Source organism: Electrophorus electricus, chromosome 19, assembly GCF_041902795.1.
Source record: "Electrophorus electricus isolate QZ-2024a chromosome 19, ASM4190279v1, whole genome shotgun sequence".
Classification (NCBI taxonomy): domain Eukaryota; kingdom Metazoa; phylum Chordata; class Actinopteri; order Gymnotiformes; family Gymnotidae; genus Electrophorus; species Electrophorus electricus.
In genome coordinates this window covers 19,585,874-19,608,853 of record NC_137515.1, presented here as the reverse complement: position 1 = coordinate 19,608,853, position 22,980 = coordinate 19,585,874, and the positions used below count along the sequence as shown (strand labels likewise).

Sequence of the window (22,980 nt, the reverse complement as noted above, 5' to 3'; positions counted from 1 at the left end):
GGGCTGGTAGGGGCTGCCGGGGTGGCCTGCCTGGCCCGAGGGCTGGTAGGGGCTGCCGGGGTGGCCTGCCTGGCCCGAGGGCTGGTAGGGGCTGCCGGGGTGGCCTGCCTGGCCCGAGGGCTGGTAGGGGCTGCCGGGGTGGCCTGCCTGGCCCGAGGGCTGGTAGGGGCTGCCGGGGTGGCCTGCCTGGCCCGAGGGCTGGTAGGGGCTGCCGGGGTGGCCTGCCTGGCCCGAGGGCTGGTAGGGGCTGCCGGGGTGGCCTGCCTGGCCCGAGGGCTGGTAGGGGCTGCCGGGGTGGCCATCTTGGGAACCTAGATGTCCGTAACGACTGTGGCTTTTGCATTCATACTGCCCGACAGGTTGATGGCTTGTGGACGTTACACCAGAACCCCATATCTGGGATTCTGGTGACCATACCGCACTCTGGAGGCTGGACATCTTCCCTTTCTTTGCCAGCTGAGAAGCAATGGTCCCATATGGGTGCCTGCTGCTACTTTGTTGAGCCCTCCTAGCAGTCTGCTGGCTGTCTGAAGTGTATGGACTTGGAAAACCTTGAGCACTGGATACAGTGTCTACACCATCAGAAGACCCACGGTACAGACGTCTTTGCGCAAAAGGGCGACTGGACAGAGGAGTATTTATTGCGACATTACCATCCGAGCTTTCATGGGAAGAGGGACCCAGCAACTCGGTTTGGGATACAGTTTCAGGAAGCTTCTGGCCACTTTGGAAAACCGACTGGTAATATCCTGTAGTCCCAATTGCAGTCACATCTTCTGAAAAACCCTTTTCACTGCTGGAAGCCCACCTAGACTCAACAGCTTCATTCTGCCTGGAGTCCAGGTCTTCCTGAAAGAACGGGGAGCTACTTTCCATGGATGCAACACTGGAAGTCAAGGCTCCCAGATGAGTGGCATTTTCAGGCTGACCCAAAGGATTGTTGTTCCACACTTGTAGGACAAAGGAAAAAAAGTAAGATTACATTCAGAACATTTGAGCAAGCACAAAAGAACCAATATCTGTCTCCAGTCTCATACCTCTATATCCCTCTGCGTCTTTTACTAAAGAGATTGTAGTGAGAAGTAACCAAAACCTACAAGACAAAAGAGCATTTGTTCATGAAGGCAACTCTCTGTCAAAGTTAGACAAAATAACACCACAAGTGGTCCACATCATATGTTTACCTCCTGCGCCACCACATCATGCCTCTAGATGGGATAACCCCAAACCCAGGGTGTAGCGGCACCTTTGTCTCCTTCCGAGAATCACAGGCAAACGGAGACTTCCCTATCTACTTGCGTTCCTCTTAAGCCTCTCATTAAAGTTACCTGATAAGGATCACCTGGTCAAACTCTTTTCACCTGTTATAGAACCAGTTATAGGAACTGATGCATGACTGCCACTGAAAAATAGTTGGTGATATTCAAGTATAACAGTAATATTGTTTTAGTACTAGAGGCTGCTTTGATTGTACAAGTGTTAATGTGCAATTCATTTGTTTGCTTGTCACATGGGTAATTGAGTGCCAATTTCACTTCTCTTTGTTTATGTCTGGTGCGTATTTTATTTGGTCAAATGTCCTTTTCTAAGCTTATCATCCAAATTTTAATTGTTTATTTCTGTTCTACAGTTTTAAATTTGTTTGTTTGAAAGGTTTGGTGCCAATGCCTATCTTTTTGCACATCTTGATTAAATTGGTATATAATTGTAAATCATGGTAACATTTTTATATCTATCTAGGTTTCTCAAGAAATTCTGGACAAAGCCACATTTATTGATTCCCTGCCCTCTGTAAATAAAATAAAATAAAAATAAAAAACCAACAACTATTAAAAAACATCCAGAATTCTAATTTGTAGGTAAACCAAGTGTGAATCCACAATCCTGTAATCATATGAAATGCACTGGTGAAAAATATGTGAATGAAAGTCATCAAAAATGTTGAAACAATGTATAATCACTCTTTCATTACACTGAGTAATTCTATCAAATTATAATCATTTGAATCACATCATTAATAAATCTTCTGGATGCACTTTTAAGAACATTCACATTCCAGATTTGACCGATGTTCTGGCATTTGGCTCTAGTTTAGCTCCAGGAAACTTGCTGCATAGCAGGTTAGCTTCACAGCATATGTTGCAGTAGCAACTAACCTACACTTTTGCTGAGCAAAAGGACCAGTTTACATGTTCTTACTGATCTCATTTAGTAATTTACTAAAATAAACAATTTCAACTTTGGGAATGAACCTTTTTTTCTTTTTTAGAACTTCTTAACTCGCCTACCTCTGTGATGAAGACCTGTGTATTTCTCTTCTGAATTACATTTCAAAAGGAGGATCACATGACCGGTACTGTGCAACAACTCTGGACATCCACCTCTCAACTTGCTCCTCTACCTATTTTTATTCAAAGTCTCATTTTGTGATTCAAACGTTCCGTGAACTCAGTTTTTTTTTGTGAACGATAACTGTACTTAAGTCTAATAAGCACTTTTTCTGAGCTCGTCAGGCATTTCTAAATGGCACTGCTTTGTAAGCAACATGGTGAGTAAACCCATAACGTTGGACTATATGATTTACACACTTTTAGAAACTGGTTCAAAGTGACCGGTACTTCGGGTTCGATCTCCTCAGGTTACCCTCTGCCCTCCGTCCTCTGTAGCCGCATCAATCCGGGGAAGTCAAGAGACACTGACACCAGGGTGAATCAAGAGAGTTCCACTTTATTGAGGAAAGCACAAAGTATGCACGTGTCCTATAGCTACTATCTAATCTACAGGATGACGGGGAAAAGTGAGACATGTTCTAAGGGTCTACGTAGAAAGCAAAGAAGCAAGGTTAGTAAAGATTAGATGTTCGCTGCATGAACAAGCACGAGCTGTTCCCGTACCAGCCATTAGCTACCCCTGTGCTGAGAGAGAAAGGGAGGGGTAAAGGAGACAAGAAGAGGGAGCGGATGACCTCGGGAGACCAGCTCGCGGTCAAGCCGTCATGTCATGGCTGATAAGCAGAGACCTTGCGTTGGGTGCCTGAAGACAGAAAGGCTCCAGTGTCTAACACTCCCCCCTTTGATTCCAAGAGGAACCATATATCATTATATAGACCTTTCTCACACGCAGGCACCAAGGCAACATTTGCATGATTAATCACAGTGGTAGAGGTGCGGGTGATGAAAGAAGACAACAGTGACAATAAACAGGGGCAACAAACAAGAATCAACACAATAATCAAGATTACGGGAGAACATGTGTTTATAAACCAAGATCCCCAAGGGCCAACAAGGTCCGTCAGCCAACTTGACCAAGTATCATCAGCAGGTGGAGGCTCAGCAGTAGCGGCCTTCATGTGCGAAATGATGTCAGTAATGTTGGAATAGTAACTAGGGATGTCGAAGCAACACGTTTCGTTAATGACCTAGCAGCCGGTTTTGCATGACAGCGGTTCGGATTTGATCTACTTCATCATTGAACAATGCCAGGGCGTTTTCAGTCCTATTGACTAAAGTGAGCACCTGCCACGCCAAACCATTCATTTTTGTTAAGTGCTGCAGTAGTTCCTCCTCCCAGGAACAAACTCCAAACCAAGTTCGCTCCGGGGTTAATCCATCGGTTGGCCAGTACGGACCCATCATACCTATTAGGGGTGCTGGGAATTACAGACCTTTTAGCCCTGCCCTGGCGGTAACATCATCTACCGAGACCGGTACCCAGGGTGTATGGAATGCCTGACATACCAGACAATCCTTCCCTGGCACTACCTCTCCTGCCACTACCAGGCAGACCACACAGGCTAAATTACCATTACGTTGCTGTTGATGACTCTGAAAGCACTCCATCCCCCTTTTGTACCCGTCGAGACTGAACGTAATGCCAATATTATCACACAGATGGGGCCCATTATTCCTACAGTAAGGTTTTGCATACAATTATCAGGAAAACAAGGAGAGTCTGCAAAGGATGTTAATAGGCAGATAGGATAGCTCTCAAATTATAATACCAATGCAAAAGTGTATTGATATCAACAGGGCCAAGGAGTACTTCCTCGGTGTGTGGTGCAGCCGAGGGGCAGTCCCCCAGCATGAAATCATATAACAAATTTTGTATCATATGTGAATGTGTTAAGGTGCATTTGGCTTGGCGGACGCGTCAGCTACTGGTAATTCCTTCGGCGGGCTGGCGTGTATCCACTGTGCCGATCCCGATGTTAGCACAGCGGTTCGGGTCACTGCGATCACGTTTGTTGGGGGGCCGTACGCAGCTTCACCATCTTTCCGAGGGTTCAATGACTTGACCAAAACAGTGTCACCTGGAATCAATGGATGAGCAGGCCTGTCTGTGGGAAGAGGGAGAGCACAAGAGACATTACCACGCACACTGTTCAATTTCGCAATCAACATTTGGGTGTAGTCCGCCAGGATCACGTCCATGTCACCTGAATGAGAAACACCTGGGTTACCTCTGACCCATGGGCTGGTAAATTATCCAGTAAAAATGACCTCAAATGGTGACAATTTGGTGGTGGCAGTGGGCATCATTCTGATCTGACGAAACACTGCTGGCAGTAGATCGATCCATTTCTTTCCTGTTTCCATCATAGCCTTTGTTAACATTTCTTTCAATGAATGATTAATTCTTTCAACAATGCCAGATGACTGAGGATGATAAGGGATGTGAAACTTCCAGTCAAGAGTTAGGCAGGTGCATAGTTTCTGAGTTACCTTAGAAATGAAACAGGGTCCCTGATCTGAATCTATTACCCGAGGCACACCATACCTCAGTATTATCTCCTTGGCTCGGATTTTAACCACAGCGAGGCGTCTTCCTTAGAACAAGGAAACGCCTCAGTCCACTTGGAAAACCTGTATACAATCTCTAGCAGATACTTCAACTGACCACAAGGTGGCATGTGCATAAAGTCTATCTGTAGTCACTGAAAGGGATATTCAGGAGCCAGCAAGGCATCATGTTTGGCTTGTGTTTTACCCTGGTTGCTTCTAGCACAGGTTAAACAGCTATCTAGGAAAGATTTTACAGTTTTGCGTGTTTCAGGTATACCAAACTGCTTTTCAATGTTAGCTGTCACCCCCCCTTTGTGCGATATGTGAAATCCTGTGAAACTGACGCACAAGAAATGGCAAAACAGATATAGGAAGGGCGATACGCCCCTCCGGGTCACGAATTAGACCACTTTTATCAGGACTACATCCTTGATCAGCCCAATGAAAGCAGTCCTTTCGTGTACCCTGAGTCTGTATGAAACGCAGATCGATATCAGTAGGCACCAAGCAATGAGAAAACATGTCGACGATACAGCGTATGGGCACGAGGGGGCATTAACAACTGCCCAACATGCAACCTCGTCCGCCAAGCCGTTGCCAGTGGCCGTGTCAGATCCAGAGGTCGTGTCATGACCCCTGACCTTTTCGACAGTCACCGGAGCTGGTAGTGTACATGCAGACAAAATTGCAGACACTAGTCCTGAATTAGAAATGGGCTTACCATCCGAGGTGCAGAACCCCCTGGGGTGCCAAATTTTACCGAAGTCATGAGCAACCCCAAACGCATGACGGGAATCAGTATACATGGTGACAACCTGATCCCGGAATAGATGACAGGCCCTGGTCAATGCCATCAGTTCAGCTGGTGAGCAGACCTGTAAGGGCAGACAGAATATCCACAAGGGAATACGCAGTCGGACATTGTGTAAAACATTAGGCATCTACAAAAATGTGATAGTCGCATTCGAGCGGCGTGCTAGCCAGATCAGAGCGCATACTCAAGGACTCAAGGATAGCCTCCATGCGGTCGTGGGGCACAGAGTCAGCAGAATGATTTAGCGATGTCAAAAGCGATTGTAACAGGCTAGCAGATGAACTCAGGGATGTGTGTGATTTAATGGTTAAGTTCTGAGTGGCGCAAAGGATGGCCTCATAGCCCGAACGTCGCTGCGCCATCATGTGCTGTGTCTGAATGTTATTCAGAATAGTAATAACTTGATGTGAAGTGTGAAGAACCATGCTATGAGACAGTGCCAATGTCTCAGCGTCAGTGACTAGCAGGGCCGAGGCAGCCCTGGCGCGTAAGCACGCCGGCCTGCTTGAACGACCGAATCAAAAGTTTTGGAAAGGTAGGCCACAGGACCATAACTGCCACCGTGCTCGTAAAGGTGGAAGGGCAGATTATAGTTCGGCAGGCCAAGCGCTGGAGCAGAGCACAAGGCCGATTTCAGAGTCCTAAATGACTGATGCATGGTTTCAGTCCAGACCAATGTGTCAGGACAGTCTTTTCCACAGCCCTGCCCGAGGACTTTATCATGAATGGAACAATCGGGCACCCACTGGCGGCAGTAGTTAACCAGACCCAGGAAACTCAGCGTGGCTTGCTTCGTGTAGGGCGGAGGGATGTCACATATGACCCGACGGTCTTCAGAGAGGCGGCGTCCACCAGCAGACAGCAGGAACCCCAGATACGTGACAGACAGCTTGCACCACTGGAGCTTAGATGGTGAATCCTTAAAACCGCATGAAGCCAGATGTTTCAGTAGTGAACGAGACCCCATCACGCAGCGCTCCTCCGTTGGTGATGACAAGAGGATGTCGTCTGCGTAACTGATAATAACACAGCCCTCTGGAGGGGCCCAGGACGCCAATGCGTCTCTTACAACAGCGGAGAACACAGCCGGGGAGTCCAGGAAGCCCTGGGGGAGCCGGCACCACACGTAATGCCTATCCTGAAATGTAAATGCGAAAAGTGGTTGGCTGTCCGGGTGGACTGGTACAGAGAAAAAGGCAGAGCAAATATCAACAACAGAAAAATAGTGATGGTGTGCAGGTATAGTGGTTAAAATGGCAGACACATCAGGCACCAGCGGGGCTATAGGAACTACTATGCCATTAATGCGCTTGAGATCTTGTGTCAATCTCCATCCCTCACCACCTGGTTTACAGGTGTATTGTAGGGTGACACAGTGGGAATGATGATGCCTCGGTCAAGCAGGGAGTCAATGAGAGGTGACAGACCTGCTTCTTTTTCAGGAGATAGTGGATACTGTTTACAGTAAACAGCTCAAGCTTGAGTCGAGCCTCATAGGGATTTACTAAAGAGGTTCTCTGTGTTATACTGCAGAGTTTGTGCAGGTTGGAGATTCATATTTTGCTGACAAGTTGGTACAAACAGGTTCCTTTCTGACTCAGAGGTCGATCCCAGTCCTTAGTAAAACAGGAGAGAAGCACTGAGCATGGCTCATCAGGGCCATATCCTTCCAAGATGTGTCAACATTAGTGTGCTAAGCCCAGTAATAAACATTGGCTCCATCTCTATTTGAATTTGGGAGGGTGTCATTGCTAACCAGCTCCTCCTCAGTAAACCTGTGCTTTAAACACCACACCAGACCACTCCTAAAATCAGGTCCTGTTAATTGAGCATATTTGGTGCATCCTTCTAAAGCATCCAAAAATGCATGAACCTTAGTCAGATCAGGTAAACCATCACAAATATTTTTTATATCAGTCATGTTAGGAGGCATAACTACACAGTTTCTCACCCAGTACCATGAACAGAGCAGAAATTTGAGGGGCTGGAGCCATGGTCCAAAGCCTCACCCTGCTGTAGAAAGAGGAGGTTAGGATAGAGGGCTGGTGTGGGCTTGCCACCCACAAGCCCCCCCACCCCCCCTCAGCTTCCTTCCAGAGACTGTGGGTAGCTGTAAAAATGAGGCCAACACCACCATTGCTGGACCATAAAAGAGCCTGTGAAAATTGTGCCAAATACCCATCAAATAAAGAATCATGGCTCTCAGCAGAGAAGTAGTGTGGCAGTGCTTGTCACCACACCCAAAGAATCACCGCTTTCATCACCTTGCAAAGCTAGATTGAATTCATGCTGACCTTGTGCCCCTTCAGACTGCAAATAACCCAGACAATTGAAGCAGACATTAGAAACATTTTATTCAAGAAAGTAACAAAAGCAGAACCATTTTGAGAAAGACCATTACACTCAGTATCCCATCTAAAAGATTGCATCAAACAGCCTCAAATTGGAACAGATGCTGGTGGTTCTATATTTGCATCCAATAAGGAATCCTTGTCCCACCCACTGGAGTACATGCTGAAGAGCCCTTTGTCAATCCATATGCTGGATGAGGTTTGATCAACCTCTAAAACCCAGTAGAACATTGGATTTGTGAGGAGACGGACCTTCTGCATCTAGGATTGGGCAGCCTGTACTCAAAGCTGTTAGCGGCTGGAGAAATGGCCTTTTGAGACATCATGGGAATTCAGAGGTCCAGGAAACTGTTGCCTTTCAAGTGCAGCACCCCCTTCAGTCTGAACACTGGTAGAGGTCACGCCAGAAGCCCACGTTTGGGAACGGTCAGCCTGTCCTGAGCCCTGGACAGTGCTCGAGGTACGTGCAGCCTGTCCTGAGCCCTGGATTTGGGGCACATGAGAATCCAGATAGCCAGGAAACCTGTGACTTGTCTGTGCGTCATTCCCTTCAGACCGACGACTAGTAGAGGTCACGCCAGAAGCCCACGTTTGGGAACGGTCAGCCTGTCCTGAGCCCTGGACAGTGCTCGAGGTACGTGCAGCCTGTCCTGAGCCCTGGATTTGGGGCACATGAGAATCCAGATAGCCAGGAAACCTGTGGCTTGTCTGTGCATCATTCCCTTCAGACCGACGGCTAGTAGAAGTCACGCCAGAAGCCCACGTTTGGGAACGGTCAGCCTGTCCTGAGCCCTGGACAGTGCTCGAGGTACGTGCAGCCTGTCCTGAGCCCTGGATTTGGGGCACATGAGAATCCAGATAGCCAGGAAACCTGTGGCTTGTCTGTGCATCATTCCCTTCAGACCGACGGCTAGTAGAAGTCACGCCAGAAGCCCACGTTTGGGAACGGTCAGCCTGTCCTGAGCCCTGGACAGTGCTCGAGGTACGTGCAGCCTGTCCTGAGCCCTGGATTTGGGGCACATGAGATTCCAGATAGCCAGGAAACCTGTGGCTTGTCTGTGCGTCATTCCCTTCAGACCGACGACTAGTAGAGGTCACGCCAGAAGCCCACATTTGGGAACGGTCAGCCTGTCCTGAGCCCTGGACAGTGCTCAAGGTACGTGCAGCCTGTCCTGAGCCCTGGATTTGGGGTACAACATGAGAACCCAGATAGCCTGGAAACCTGTGGCTTGTCTGTGCATCGTTCCCTTCAGATTGACGACTAGTAGAGGTCACGCCAGAAGCCCACATTTGGGAAGGGGCAGCCTGTCCTGAGCCCTGGACAGTGCTCGAGGAATGTGCAGCCTGTTCTGAGCCCTGGATTTGGGGTACATCATGAGAACCCAGATAGCCTGGAAACCTGTGGCTTGTCTGTGCATCGTTCCCTTCAGACTGACGACTAGTAGAGGTCACGCCAGAAGCCCACATTTGGGAAGGGGCAGCCTGTCCTGAGCCCTGGACAGTGCTCGAGGAATGTGCAGCCTGTCCTGAGCCCTGGATTTGGGGTACATCATGAGAACCCAGATAGCCTGGAAACCTGTGGCTTGTCTGTGCATCGTTCGCTTCAAACTGACGACTAGTAGAGGTCACGCCAGAAGCCCACATTTGGGAACGGGCAGCCTGTCCTGAGCCCTGGACAGTGCTCGAGGAACGTGCAGCCTGTCCTGAGCCCTGGACAGTGCTCGAGGAACGTGCAGCCTGTCCTGAGCCCTGGACAGTGCTCGAGGAACGTGCAGCCTGTCCTGAGCCCTGGATTTGGGGTACAACATGAGAACCCAGATAGCCTGGAAACCTGTGGCTTGTCTGTGCATCGTTCCCTTCAGACTGACGACTAGTAGAGGTCACGCCAGACGCCCACATTTGGGAATGGGCAGCCTGTCCTGACGGCTGCATGGGGCTTGAGGAATGGGCAGCCTGTCCTGACAGCTGGGCAGCCTGAACAGATCCCTGGAAGGGGCTGGGGGAATGGCTAACCTGAACCGATGGCTGGGCAGCCTGTCCCCATGCCTGGACAGGCCATGAGGAATGGGCAGCCTGTCCAGACACCTGGATGGGGCACAATGAATGGGCAGTGGGCACATCATGGGAATATAGATTGCTGGTCTTACAAGAAACCATCCCATCAGATTCATGGACTGTGGAAACCAAGCCAGGAGGCCACAATTGAGATACAGTTTTCTGATCTGAGGGCTGGTAGGGGCTGCCGGGGTGGCCTGCCTGGCCCGAGGGCTGGTAGGGGCTGCCGGGGTGGCCTGCCTGGCCCGAGGGCTGGTAGGGGCTGCCGGGGTGGCCTGCCTGGCCCGAGGGCTGGTAGGGGCTGCCGGGGTGGCCTGCCTGGCCCGAGGGCTGGTAGGGGCTGCCGGGGTGGCCTGCCTGGCCCGAGGGCTGGTAGGGGCTGCCGGGGTGGCCTGCCTGGCCCGAGGGCTGGTAGGGGCTGCCGGGGTGGCCTGCCTGGCCCGAGGGCTGGTAGGGGCTGCCGGGGTGGCCTGCCTGGCCCGAGGGCTGGTAGGGGCTGCCGGGGTGGCCTGCCTGGCCCGAGGGCTGGTAGGGGCTGCCGGGGTGGCCTGCCTGGCCCGAGGGCTGGTAGGGGCTGCCGGGGTGGCCTGCCTGGCCCGAGGGCTGGTAGGGGCTGCCGGGGTGGCCTGCCTGGCCCGAGGGCTGGTAGGGGCTGCCGGGGTGGCCTGCCTGGCCCGAGGGCTGGTAGGGGCTGCCGGGGTGGCCTGCCTGGCCCGAGGGCTGGTAGGGGCTGCCGGGGTGGCCTGCCTGGCCCGAGGGCTGGTAGGGGCTGCCGGGGTGGCCATCTTGGGAACCTAGATGTCCGTAACGACTGTGGCTTTTGCATTCATACTGCCCGACAGGTTGATGGCTTGTGGACGTTACACCAGAACCCCATATCTGGGATTCTGGTGACCATACCGCACTCTGGAGGCTGGACATCTTCCCTTTCTTTGCCAGCTGAGAAGCAATGGTCCCATATGGGTGCCTGCTGCTACTTTGTTGAGCCCTCCTAGCAGTCTGCTGGCTGTCTGAAGTGTATGGACTTGGAAAACCTTGAGCACTGGATACAGTGTCTACACCATCAGAAGACCCACGGTACAGACGTCTTTGCGCAAAAGGGCGACTGGACAGAGGAGTATTTATTGCGACATTACCATCCGAGCTTTCATGGGAAGAGGGACCCAGCAACTCGGTTTGGGATACAGTTTCAGGAAGCTTCTGGCCACTTTGGAAAACCGACTGGTAATATCCTGTAGTCCCAATTGCAGTCACATCTTCTGAAAAACCCTTTTCACTGCTGGAAGCCCACCTAGACTCAACAGCTTCATTCTGCCTGGAGTCCAGGTCTTCCTGAAAGAACGGGGAGCTACTTTCCATGGATGCAACACTGGAAGTCAAGGCTCCCAGATGAGTGGCATTTTCAGGCTGACCCAAAGGATTGTTGTTCCACACTTGTAGGACAAAGGAAAAAAAGTAAGATTACATTCAGAACATTTGAGCAAGCACAAAAGAACCAATATCTGTCTCCAGTCTCATACCTCTATATCCCTCTGCGTCTTTTACTAAAGAGATTGTAGTGAGAAGTAACCAAAACCTACAAGACAAAAGAGCATTTGTTCATGAAGGCAACTCTCTGTCAAAGTTAGACAAAATAACACCACAAGTGGTCCACATCATATGTTTACCTCCTGCGCCACCACATCATGCCTCTAGATGGGATAACCCCAAACCCAGGGTGTAGCGGCACCTTTGTCTCCTTCCGAGAATCACAGGCAAACGGAGACTTCCCTATCTACTTGCGTTCCTCTTAAGCCTCTCATTAAAGTTACCTGATAAGGATCACCTGGTCAAACTCTTTTCACCTGTTATAGAACCAGTTATAGGAACTGATGCATGACTGCCACTGAAAAATAGTTGGTGATATTCAAGTATAACAGTAATATTGTTTTAGTACTAGAGGCTGCTTTGATTGTACAAGTGTTAATGTGCAATTCATTTGTTTGCTTGTCACATGGGTAATTGAGTGCCAATTTCACTTCTCTTTGTTTATGTCTGGTGCGTATTTTATTTGGTCAAATGTCCTTTTCTAAGCTTATCATCCAAATTTTAATTGTTTATTTCTGTTCTACAGTTTTAAATTTGTTTGTTTGAAAGGTTTGGTGCCAATGCCTATCTTTTTGCACATCTTGATTAAATTGGTATATAATTGTAAATCATGGTAACATTTTTATATCTATCTAGGTTTCTCAAGAAATTCTGGACAAAGCCACATTTATTGATTCCCTGCCCTCTGTAAATAAAATAAAATAAAAATAAAAAACCAACAACTATTAAAAAACATCCAGAATTCTAATTTGTAGGTAAACCAAGTGTGAATCCACAATCCTGTAATCATATGAAATGCACTGGTGAAAAATATGTGAATGAAAGTCATCAAAAATGTTGAAACAATGTATAATCACTCTTTCATTACACTGAGTAATTCTATCAAATTATAATCATTTGAATCACATCATTAATAAATCTTCTGGATGCACTTTTAAGAACATTCACATTCCAGATTTGACCGATGTTCTGGCAATTGGCCCTAGTTTAGCTCCAGGAAACTTGCTGCATAGCAGGTTAGCTTCACAGCATATGTTGCAGTAGCAACTAACCTACACTTTTGCTGAGCAAAAGGACCAGTTTACATGTTCTTACTGATCTCATTTAGTAATTTACTAAAATAAACAATTTCAACTTTGGGAATGAACCTTTTTTTCTTTTTTAGAACTTCTTAACTCGCCTACCTCTGTGATGAAGACCTGTGTATTTCTCTTCTGAATTACATTTCAAAAGGAGGATCACATGACCGGTACTGTGCAACAACTCTGGACATCCACCTCTCAACTTGCTCCTCTACCTATTTTTATTCAAAGTCTCATTTTGTGATTCAAACGTTCCATGAACTCAGTTTTTTTTTGTGAACGATAACTGTACTTAAGTCTAATAAGCACTTTTTCTGAGCTCGTCAGGCATTTCTAAATGGCACTGCTTTGTAAGCAACATGGTGAGTAAACCCATAACGTTGGACTATATGATTTACACACTTTTAGAAACTGGTTCAAAGTGACCGGTACTTCGGGTTCGATCTCCTCAGGTTACCCTCTGCCCTCCGTCCTCTGTAGCCGCATCAATCCGGGGAAGTCAAGAGACACTGACACCAGGGTGAATCAAGAGAGTTCCACTTTATTGAGGAAAGCACAAAGTATGCACGTGTCCTATAGCTACTATCTAATCTACAGGATGACGGGGAAAAGTGAGACATGTTCTAAGGGTCTACGTAGAAAGCAAAGAAGCAAGGTTAGTAAAGATTAGATGTTCGCTGCATGAACAAGCACGAGCTGTTCCCGTACCAGCCATTAGCTACCCCTGTGCTGAGAGAGAAAGGGAGGGGTAAAGGAGACAAGAAGAGGGAGCGGATGACCTCGGGAGACCAGCTCGCGGTCAAGCCGTCATGTCATGGCTGATAAGCAGAGACCTTGCGTTGGGTGCCTGAAGACAGAAAGGCTCCAGTGTCTAACACTCCCCCCTTTGATTCCAAGAGGAACCATATATCATTATATAGACCTTTCTCACACGCAGGCACCAAGGCAACATTTGCATGATTAATCACAGTGGTAGAGGTGCGGGTGATGAAAGAAGACAACAGTGACAATAAACAGGGGCAACAAACAAGAATCAACACAATAATCAAGATTACGGGAGAACATGTGTTTATAAACCAAGATCCCCAAGGGCCAACAAGGTCCGTCAGCCAACTTGACCAAGTATCATCAGCAGGTGGAGGCTCAGCAGTAGCGGCCTTCATGTGCGAAATGATGTCAGTAATGTTGGTATAGTAACTAGGGATGTCGAAGCAACACGTTTCGTTAATGACCTAGCAGCCGGTTTTGCATGACAGCGGTTCGGATTTGATCTACTTCATCATTGAACAATGCCAGGGCGTTTTCAGTCCTATTGACTAAAGTGAGCACCTGCCACGCCAAACCATTCATTTTTGTTAAGTGCTGCAGTAGTTCCTCCTCCCAGGAACAAACTCCAAACCAAGTTCGCTCCGGGGTTAGTCCATCGGTTGGCCAGTACGGTCCCATCCTACCTATTAGGGGTGCTGGGAATTACAGACCTTTTAGCCCTGCCCTGGCGGTAACATCATCTACCGAGACCGGTACCCAGGGTGTATGGAATGCCTGACATACCAGACAATCCTTCCCTGGCACTACCTCTCCTGCCACTACCAGGCAGACCACACAGGCTAAATTACCATTACGTTGCTGTTGATGACTCTGAAAGCACTCCATCCCCCTTTTGTACCCGTCGAGACTGAACGTAATGCCAATATTATCACACAGATGGGGCCCATTATTCCTACAGTAAGGTTTTGCATACAATTATCAGGAAAACAAGGAGAGTCTGCAAAGGATGTTAATAGGCAGATAGGATAGCTCTCAAATTATAATACCAATGCAAAAGTGTATTGATATCAACAGGGCCAAGGAGTACTTCCTCGGTGTGTGGTGCAGCCGAGGGGCAGTCCCCCAGCATGAAATCATATAACAAATTTTGTATCATATGTGAATGTGTTAAGGTGCATTTGGCTTGGCGGACGCGTCAGCTACTGGTAATTCCTTCGGCGGGCTGGCGTGTATCCACTGTGCCGATCCCGATGTTAGCACAGCGGTTCGGGTCACTGCGATCACGTTTGTTGGGGGGCCGTACGCAGCTTCACCATCTTTCCCAGGGTTCAATGGCTTGACCAAAACAGTGTCACCTGGAATCAATGGATGAGCAGGCCTGTCTGTGGGAAGAGGGAGAGCACAAGAGACATTACCACGCACACTGTTCAATTTCGCAATCAACATTTGGGTGTAGTCCGCCAGGATCACGTCCATGTCACCTGAATGAGAAACACCTGGGTTACCTCTGACCCATGGGCTGGTAAATTATCCAGTAAAAATGACCTCAAATGGTGACAATTTGGTGGTGGCAGTGGGCATCATTCTGATCTGACGAAACACTGCTGGCAGTAGATCGATCCATTTGTTTCCTGTTTCCATCATAGCCTTTGTTAACATTTCTTTCAATGAATGATTCATTCTTTCAACAATGCCAGATGACTGAGGATGATAAGGGATGTGAAACTTCCAGTCAAGAGTTAGGCAGGTGCATAGTTTCTGAGTTACCTTAGAAATGAAACAGGGTCCCTGATCTGAATCTATTACCCGAGGCACACCATACCTCAGTATTATCTCCTTGGCTCGGATTTTAACCACAGCGCGGCGTCTTCCTTAGAACAAGGAAACGCCTCAGTCCACTTGGAAAACCTGTATACAATCTCTAGCAGATACTTCAACTGACCACAAGGTGGCATGTGCATAAAGTCTATCTGTAGTCACTGAAAGGGATATTCAGGAGCCAGCAAGGCATCATGTTTGGCTTGTGTTTTACCCTGGTTGCTTCTAGCACAGGTTAAACAGCTATCTAGGAAAGATTTTACAGTTTTGCGTGTTTCAGGTATACCAAACTGCTTTTCAATGTTAGCTGTCACCCCCCCTTTGTGCGATATGTGAAATCCTGTGAAACTGACGCACAAGAAATGGCAAAACAGATATAGGAAGGGCGATACGCCCCTCCGGGTCACGAATTAGACCACTTTTATCAGGACTACATCCTTGATCAGCCCAATGAAAGCAGTCCTTTCGTGTACCCTGAGTCTGTATGAAACGCAGATCGATATCAGTAGGCACCAAGCAATGAGAAAACATGTCGACGATACAGCGTATGGGCACGAGGGGGCATTAACAACTGCCCAACATGCAACCTCGTCCGCCAAGCCGTTGCCAGTGGCCGTGTCAGATCCAGAGGTCGTGTCATGACCCCTGACCTTTTCGACAGTCACCGGAGCTGGTAGTGTACATGCAGACAAAATTGCAGACACTAGTCCTGAATTAGAAATGGGCTTACCATCCGAGGTGCAGAACCCCCTGGGGTGCCAAATTTTACCGAAGTCATGAGCAACCCCAAACGCATGACGGGAATCAGTATACATGGTGACAACCTGATCCCGGAATAGATGACAGGCCCTGGTCAATGCCATCAGTTCAGCTGGTGAGCAGACCTGTAAGGGCAGACAGAATATCCACAAGGGAATACGCAGTCGGACATTGTATAAAACATGAGGCATCTACAAAAATGTGATAGTCGCATTCGAGCGGCGTGCTAGCCAGATCAGAGCGCATACTCAAGGACTCAAGGATAGCCTCCATGCGGTCGTGGGGCACAGAGTCAGCAGAATGATTTAGCGATGTCAAAAGCGATTGTAACAGGCTAGCAGATGAACTCAGGGATGTGTGTGATTTAATGGTTAAGTTCTGAGTGGCGCAAAGGATGGCCTCATAGCCCGAACGTCGCTGCGCCATCATGTGCTGTGTCTGAATGTTATTCAGAATAGTAATAACTTGATGTGAAGTGTGAAGAACCATGCTATGAGACAGTGCCAATTTCTCAGCGTCAGTGACTAGCAGGGCCGAGGCAGCCCTGGCGCGTAAGCACGCCGGCCTGCTTGAACGACCGAATCAAAAGTTTTGGAAAGGTAGGCCACAGGACCATAACTGCCACCGTGCTCGTAAAGGTGGAAGGGCAGATTATAGTTCGGCAGGCCAAGCGCTGGAGCAGAGCACAAGGCCGATTTCAGAGTCCTAAATGACTGATGCATGGTTTCAGTCCAGACCAATGTGTCAGGACAGTCTTTTCCACAGCCCTGCCCGAGGACTTTATCATGAATGGAACAATCGGGCACCCACTGGCGGCAGTAGTTAACCAGACCCAGGAAACTCAGCGTGGCTTGCTTCGTGTAGGGCGGAGGGATGTCACATATGACCCGACGGTCTTCAGAGAGGCGGCGTCCACCAGCAGACAGCAGGAACCCCAGATACGTGACAGACAGCTTGCACCACTGGAGCTTAGATGGTGAATCCTTAAAACCGCATGAAGCCAGATGTTTCAGTAGTGAACGAGACCCCATCACGCAGCGCTCCTCCGTTGGTGATGACAAGAGGATGTCGTCTGCGTAACTGATAATAACACAGCCCTCTGGAGGGGCCCAGGACGCCAATGCGTCTCTTACAACAGCGGAGAACACAGCCGGGGAGTCCAGGAAGCCCTGGGGGAGCCGGCACCACACGTAATGCCTATCCTGAAATGTAAATGCGAAAAGTGGTTGGCTGTCCGGGTGGACTGGTACAGAGAAAAAGGCAGAGCAAATATCAACAACAGAAAAATAGTGATGGTGTGCAGGTATAGTGGTTAAAATGGCAGACACATCAGGCACCAGCGGGGCTATAGGAACTACTATGCCATTAATGCGCTTGAGATCTTGTGTCAATCTCCATCCCGCACCACCTGGTTTACAGGTGTATTGTAGGGTGACACAGTGGGAATGATGCCTCGGTCAAGCAGGGAGTCAATGAGAGGTGACAGACCTGCTTCTTTTTCAGGAGATAGTGGATACTGTTTACAGTAAACAGCTCAAGCTTGAGTTGAGCCTCATAGGGATTTACTAAAGAGGTTCTCTGTGTTATACTGCAGAGTTTGTGCAGGTTGGGGATTCATATTTTGCTGACAAGTTGGTACAAACAGGTTCCTTTCTGACTCAGAGGTTGATCCCAGTCCTTAGTAAAACAGGAGAGAAGCACTGAGCATGGCTCATCAGGGCCATATCCTTCCGAGATGTGTCAACATTAGTGTGCTAAGCCCAGTAATAAACATTGGCTCCATCACTATTTGAATTTGGGAGGGTGTCATTGCTAACCAGCTCCTCCTCAGTAAACCTGTGCTTTAAACACCACACCAGACCACTCCTGAAATCAGGTCCTGTTAATCGAGCATATTTGGTGCATCCTTCTAAAGCATCCAAAAATGCATGAATCTTAGTCAGATCAGGTAAACCATCACAAATATTTTTTATATCAGTCATGTTAGGAGGCATAACTACAGTTTCTCACCCAGTACCATGAACAGAGCAGAAATTTGAGGGGCTGGAGCCATGGTCCAAAGCCTCACCCTGCTGTAGAAAGAGGAGGTTAGGATAGAGGGCTGGTGTGGGCTTGCCACCCACAAGCCCCCCCACCCCCCCTCAGCTTCCTTCCAGAGACTGTGGGTAGCTGTGAAAATGAGGCCAACACCACCATTGCTGGACCATAAAAGAGCCTGTGAAAATTGTGCCAAATACCCATCAAATAAAGAATCATGGCTCTCAGCAGAGAAGTTGTGTGGCAGGGCTTGTCACCACACACAAACAATCACCACTTTCATCACCTTGCAAAGCTAGATTGAATTCATGCTGACCTTGTGCCCCTTCAGACTGCAAATAACCCAGACAATTGAAGCAGACATTAGAAACATTTTATTCAAGAAAGTAACAAAAGCATAACCATTTTGAGAAAGACCATTACACTCAGTATCCCATCTAAAAGATTGCATTAAACAGCCTCAAATTGGAACAGATGCTGGTGGTTCTATATTTGCATCCAATAAGGAATCCTTGTCCCACCCACTGGAGTACATGCTGAAGAGCCCTTTGTCAATCCATATGCTGGATGAGGTTTGATCAACCTCTAAAACCCAGTAGAACATTGGATTTGTGAGGAGACGGACCTTCTGCATCTAGGATTGGGCAGCCTGTACTCAAAGCTGTTAGCGGCTGGAGAAATGGCCTTTTGAGACATCATGGGAATTCAGAGGTCCAGGAAACTGTTGCCTTTCAAGTGCAGCACCCCTTTCAGTCTGAACACTGGTAGAGGTCACGCCAGAAGCCCACGTTTGGGAACGGTCAGCCTGTCCTGAGCCCTGGACAGTGCTCGAGGTACGTGCAGCCTGTCCTGAGCCCTGGATTTGGGGCACATGAGAATCCAGATAGCCAGGAAACCTGTGGCTTGTCTGTGCATCATTCCCTTCAGACCGACGGCTAGTAGAGGTCACGCCAGAAGCCCACGTTTGGGAACGGTCAGCCTGTCCTGAGCCCTGGACAGTGCTCAAGGTACGTGCAGCCTGTCCTGAGCCCTGGATTTGGGGAACAACATGAGAACCCAGATAGCCTGGAAACCTGTGGCTTGTCTGTGCATCGTTCCCTTCAGATTGACGACTAGTAGAGGTCACGCCAGAAGCCCACATTTGGGAAGGGGCAGCCTGTCCTGAGCCCTGGACAGTGCTCGAGGAACGTGCAGCCTGTCCTGAGCCCTGGACAGTGCTCGAGGAACGTGCAGCCTGTCCTGAGCCCTGGATTTGGGGCACATGAGAATCCAGATAGCCAGGAAACCTGTGGCTTGTCTGTGCGTCATTCCCTTCAGACCGACGACTAGTAGAGGTCACGCCAGAAGCCCACATTTGGGAACGGGCAGCCTGTCCTGAGCCCTGGACAGTGCTCGAGGAATGTGCAGCCTGTCCTGAGCCCTGGACAGTGCTCGAGGAACGTGCAGCCTGTCCTGAGCCCTGGACAGTGCTCGAGGAACGTGCAGCCTGTCCTGAGCCCTGGATTTGGGGTACAACATGAGAACCCAGATAGCCTGGAAACCTGTGGCTTGTCTGTGCATCGTTCCCTTCAGATTGACGACTAGTAGAGGTCACGCCAGAAGCCCACATTTGGGAAGGGGCAGCCTGTCCTGAGCCCTGGACAGTGCTCGAGGAATGTGCAGCCTGTTCTGAGCCCTGGATTTGGGGTACATCATGAGAACCCAGATAGCCTGGAAACCTGTGGCTTGTCTGTGCATCGTTCCCTTCAGACTGACGACTAGTAGAGGTCACGCCAGACGCCCACATTTTGGAATGGGCAGCCTGTCCTGACGGCTGCATGGGGCTTGAGGAATGGGCAGCCTGTCCTGACAGCTGGGCAGCCTGAACAGATCCCTGGAAGGGGCTGGGGGAATGGCTAACCTGAACCGATGGCTGGGCAGCCTGTCCCCATGCCTGGACAGGCCATGAGGAATGGGCAGCCTGTCCAGACACATGGATGGGGCACAATGAATGGGCAGTGGGCACATCATGGGAATATAGATTGCTGGTCTTACAAGAAACCATCCCATCAGATTCATGGACTGTGGAAACCAAGCCAGGAGGCCACAATTGAGATACAGTTTTCTGATCTGAGGGCTGGTAGGGGCTGCCGGGGTGGCCTGCCTGGCCCGAGGGCTGGTAGGGGCTGCCGGGGTGGCCTGCCTGGCCCGAGGGCTGGTAGGGGCTGCCGGGGTGGCCTGCCTGGCCCGAGGGCTGGTAGGGGCTGCCGGGGTGGCCTGCCTGGCCCGAGGGCTGGTAGGGGCTGCCGGGGTGGCCTGCCTGGCCCGAGGGCTGGTAGGGGCTGCCGGGGTGGCCTGCCTGGCCCGAGGGCTGGTAGGGGCTGCCGGGGTGGCCTGCCTGGCCCGAGGGCTGGTAGGGGCTGCCGGGGTGGCCTGCCTGGCCCGAGGGCTGGTAGGGGCTGCCGGGGTGGCCTGCCTGGCCCGAGGGCTGGTAGGGGCTGCCGGGGTGGCCTGCCTGGCCCGAGGGCTGGTAGGGGCTGCCATCTTGGGAACCTAGATGTCCGTAACGACTGTGGCTTTTGCATTCATACTGCCCGACAGGTTGATGGCTTGTGGACGTTACACCAGAACCCCATATCTGGGATTCTGGTGACCATACCGCACTCTGGAGGCTGGACATCTTCCCTTTCTTTGCCAGCTGAGAAGCAATGGTCCCATATGGGTGCCTGCTGCTACTTTGTTGAGCCCTCCTAGCAGTCTGCTGGCTGTCTGAAGTGTATGGACTTGGAAAACCTTGAGCACTGGATACAGTGTCTACACCATCAGAAGACCCACGGTACAGACGTCTTTGCGCAAAAGGGCGACTGGACAGAGGAGTATTTATTGCGACATTACCATCCGAGCTTTCATGGGAAGAGGGACCCAGCAACTCGGTTTGGGATACAGTTTCAGGAAGCTTCTGGCCACTTTGAAAAACCGACTGGTAATATCCTGTAGTCCCAATTGCAGTCACATCTTCTGAAAAACCCTTTTCACTGCTGGAAGCCCACCTAGACTCAACAGCTTCATTCTGCCTGGAGTCCAGGTCTTCCTGAAAGAACGGGGAGCTACTTTCCATGGATGCAACACTGGAAGTCAAGGCTCCCAGATGAGTGGCATTTTCAGGCTGACCCAAAGGATTGTTGTCCCACACTTGTAGGACAAAGGAGAAAAAGTAAGATTACATTCAGAACATTTGAGCAAGCACAAAAGAACCAATATCTGTCTCCAGTCTCATACCTCTATATCCCTCTGCATCTTTTACTAAAGAGATTGTAGTGAGAAGTAACCAAAACCTACAAGACGAAAGAGCATTTGTTCATGAAGGCAACTCTCTGTCAAAGTTAGACAAAATAACACCACAAGTGGTCCACATCATATGTTTACCTCCTGCGCCACCACATCATGCCTCTAGATGGGATAACCCCAAACCCAGGGTGTAGCGGCACCTTTGTCTCCTTCCGAGAATCACAGGCAAACGGAGACTTCCCTATCTACTTGCGTTCCTCTTAAGCCTCTCATTAAAGTTACCTGATAAGGATCACCTGGTCAAACTCTTTTCACCTGTTATAGAACCAGTTATAGGAACTGATGCATGACTGCCACTGAAAAATAGTTGGTGATATTCAAGTATAACAGTAATATTGTTTTAGTACTAGAGGCTGCTTTGATTGTACAAGTGTTAATGTGCAATTCATTTGTTTGCTTGTCACATGGGTAATTGAGTGCCAATTTCACTTCTCTTTGTTTATGTCTGGTGCGTATTTTATTTGGTCAAATGTCCTTTTCTAAGCTTATCATCCAAATTTTAATTGTTTATTTCTGTTCTACAGTTTTAAATTTGTTTGTTTGAAAGGTTTGGTGCCAATGCCTATCTTTTTGCACATCTTGATTAAATTGGTATATAATTGTAAATCATGGTAACATTTTTATATCTATCTAGGTTTCTCAAGAAATTCTGGACAAAGCCACATTTATTGATTCCCTGCCCTCTGTAAATAAAATAAAATAAAAATAAAAAACCAACAACTATTAAAAAACATCCAGAATTCTAATTTGTAGGTAAACCAAGTGTGAATCCACAATCCTGTAATCATATGAAATGCACTGGTGAAAAATATGTGAATGAAAGTCATCAAAAATGTTGAAACAATGTATAATCACTCTTTCATTACACTGAGTAATTCTATCAAATTATAATCATTTGAATCACATCATTAATAAATCTTCTGGATGCACTTTTAAGAACATTCACATTCCAGATTTGACCGATGTTCTGGCATTTGGCTCTAGTTTAGCTCCAGGAAACTTGCTGCATAGCAGGTTAGCTTCACAGCATATGTTGCAGTAGCAACTAACCTACACTTTTGCTGAGCAAAAGGACCAGTTTACATGTTCTTACTGATCTCATTTAGTAATTTACTAAAATAAACAATTTCAACTTTGGGAATGAACCTTTTTTTCTTTTTTAGAACTTCTTAACTCGCCTACCTCTGTGATGAAGACCTGTGTATTTCTCTTCTGAATTACATTTCAAAAGGAGGATCACATGACCGGTACTGTGCAACAACTCTGGACATCCACCTCTCAACTTGCTCCTCTACCTATTTTTATTCAAAGTCTCATTTTGTGATTCAAACGTTCCGTGAACTCAGTTTTTTTTTGTGAACGATAACTGTACTTAAGTCTAATAAGCACTTTTTCTGAGCTCGTCAGGCATTTCTAAATGGCACTGCTTTGTAAGCAACATGGTGAGTAAACCCATAACGTTGGACTATATGATTTACACACTTTTAGAAACTGGTTCAAAGTGACCGGTACTTCGGGTTCGATCTCCTCAGGTTACCCTCTGCCCTCCGTCCTCTGTAGCCGCATCAATCCGGGGAAGTCAAGAGACACTGACACCAGGG

At 48.6% G+C, this 22,980-nt stretch overlaps 1 long non-coding RNA gene across 1 annotated transcript; it reads right to left on the bottom strand.

Annotated features, from left to right (window-relative positions):
* Positions 1-2,707: 2,707 nt before the first annotated feature.
* LOC145652403 (uncharacterized) lies at positions 2,708-6,007 on the bottom strand. Its single transcript, XR_014118687.1, has 2 exons — positions 5,503-6,007; positions 2,708-4,336 (listed from the first exon to the last, which is right to left on the bottom strand). It is a non-coding gene; the product is annotated as an uncharacterized LOC145652403 (long non-coding RNA).
* Between the last annotated feature and the right edge of the window lie 16,973 nt (positions 6,008-22,980).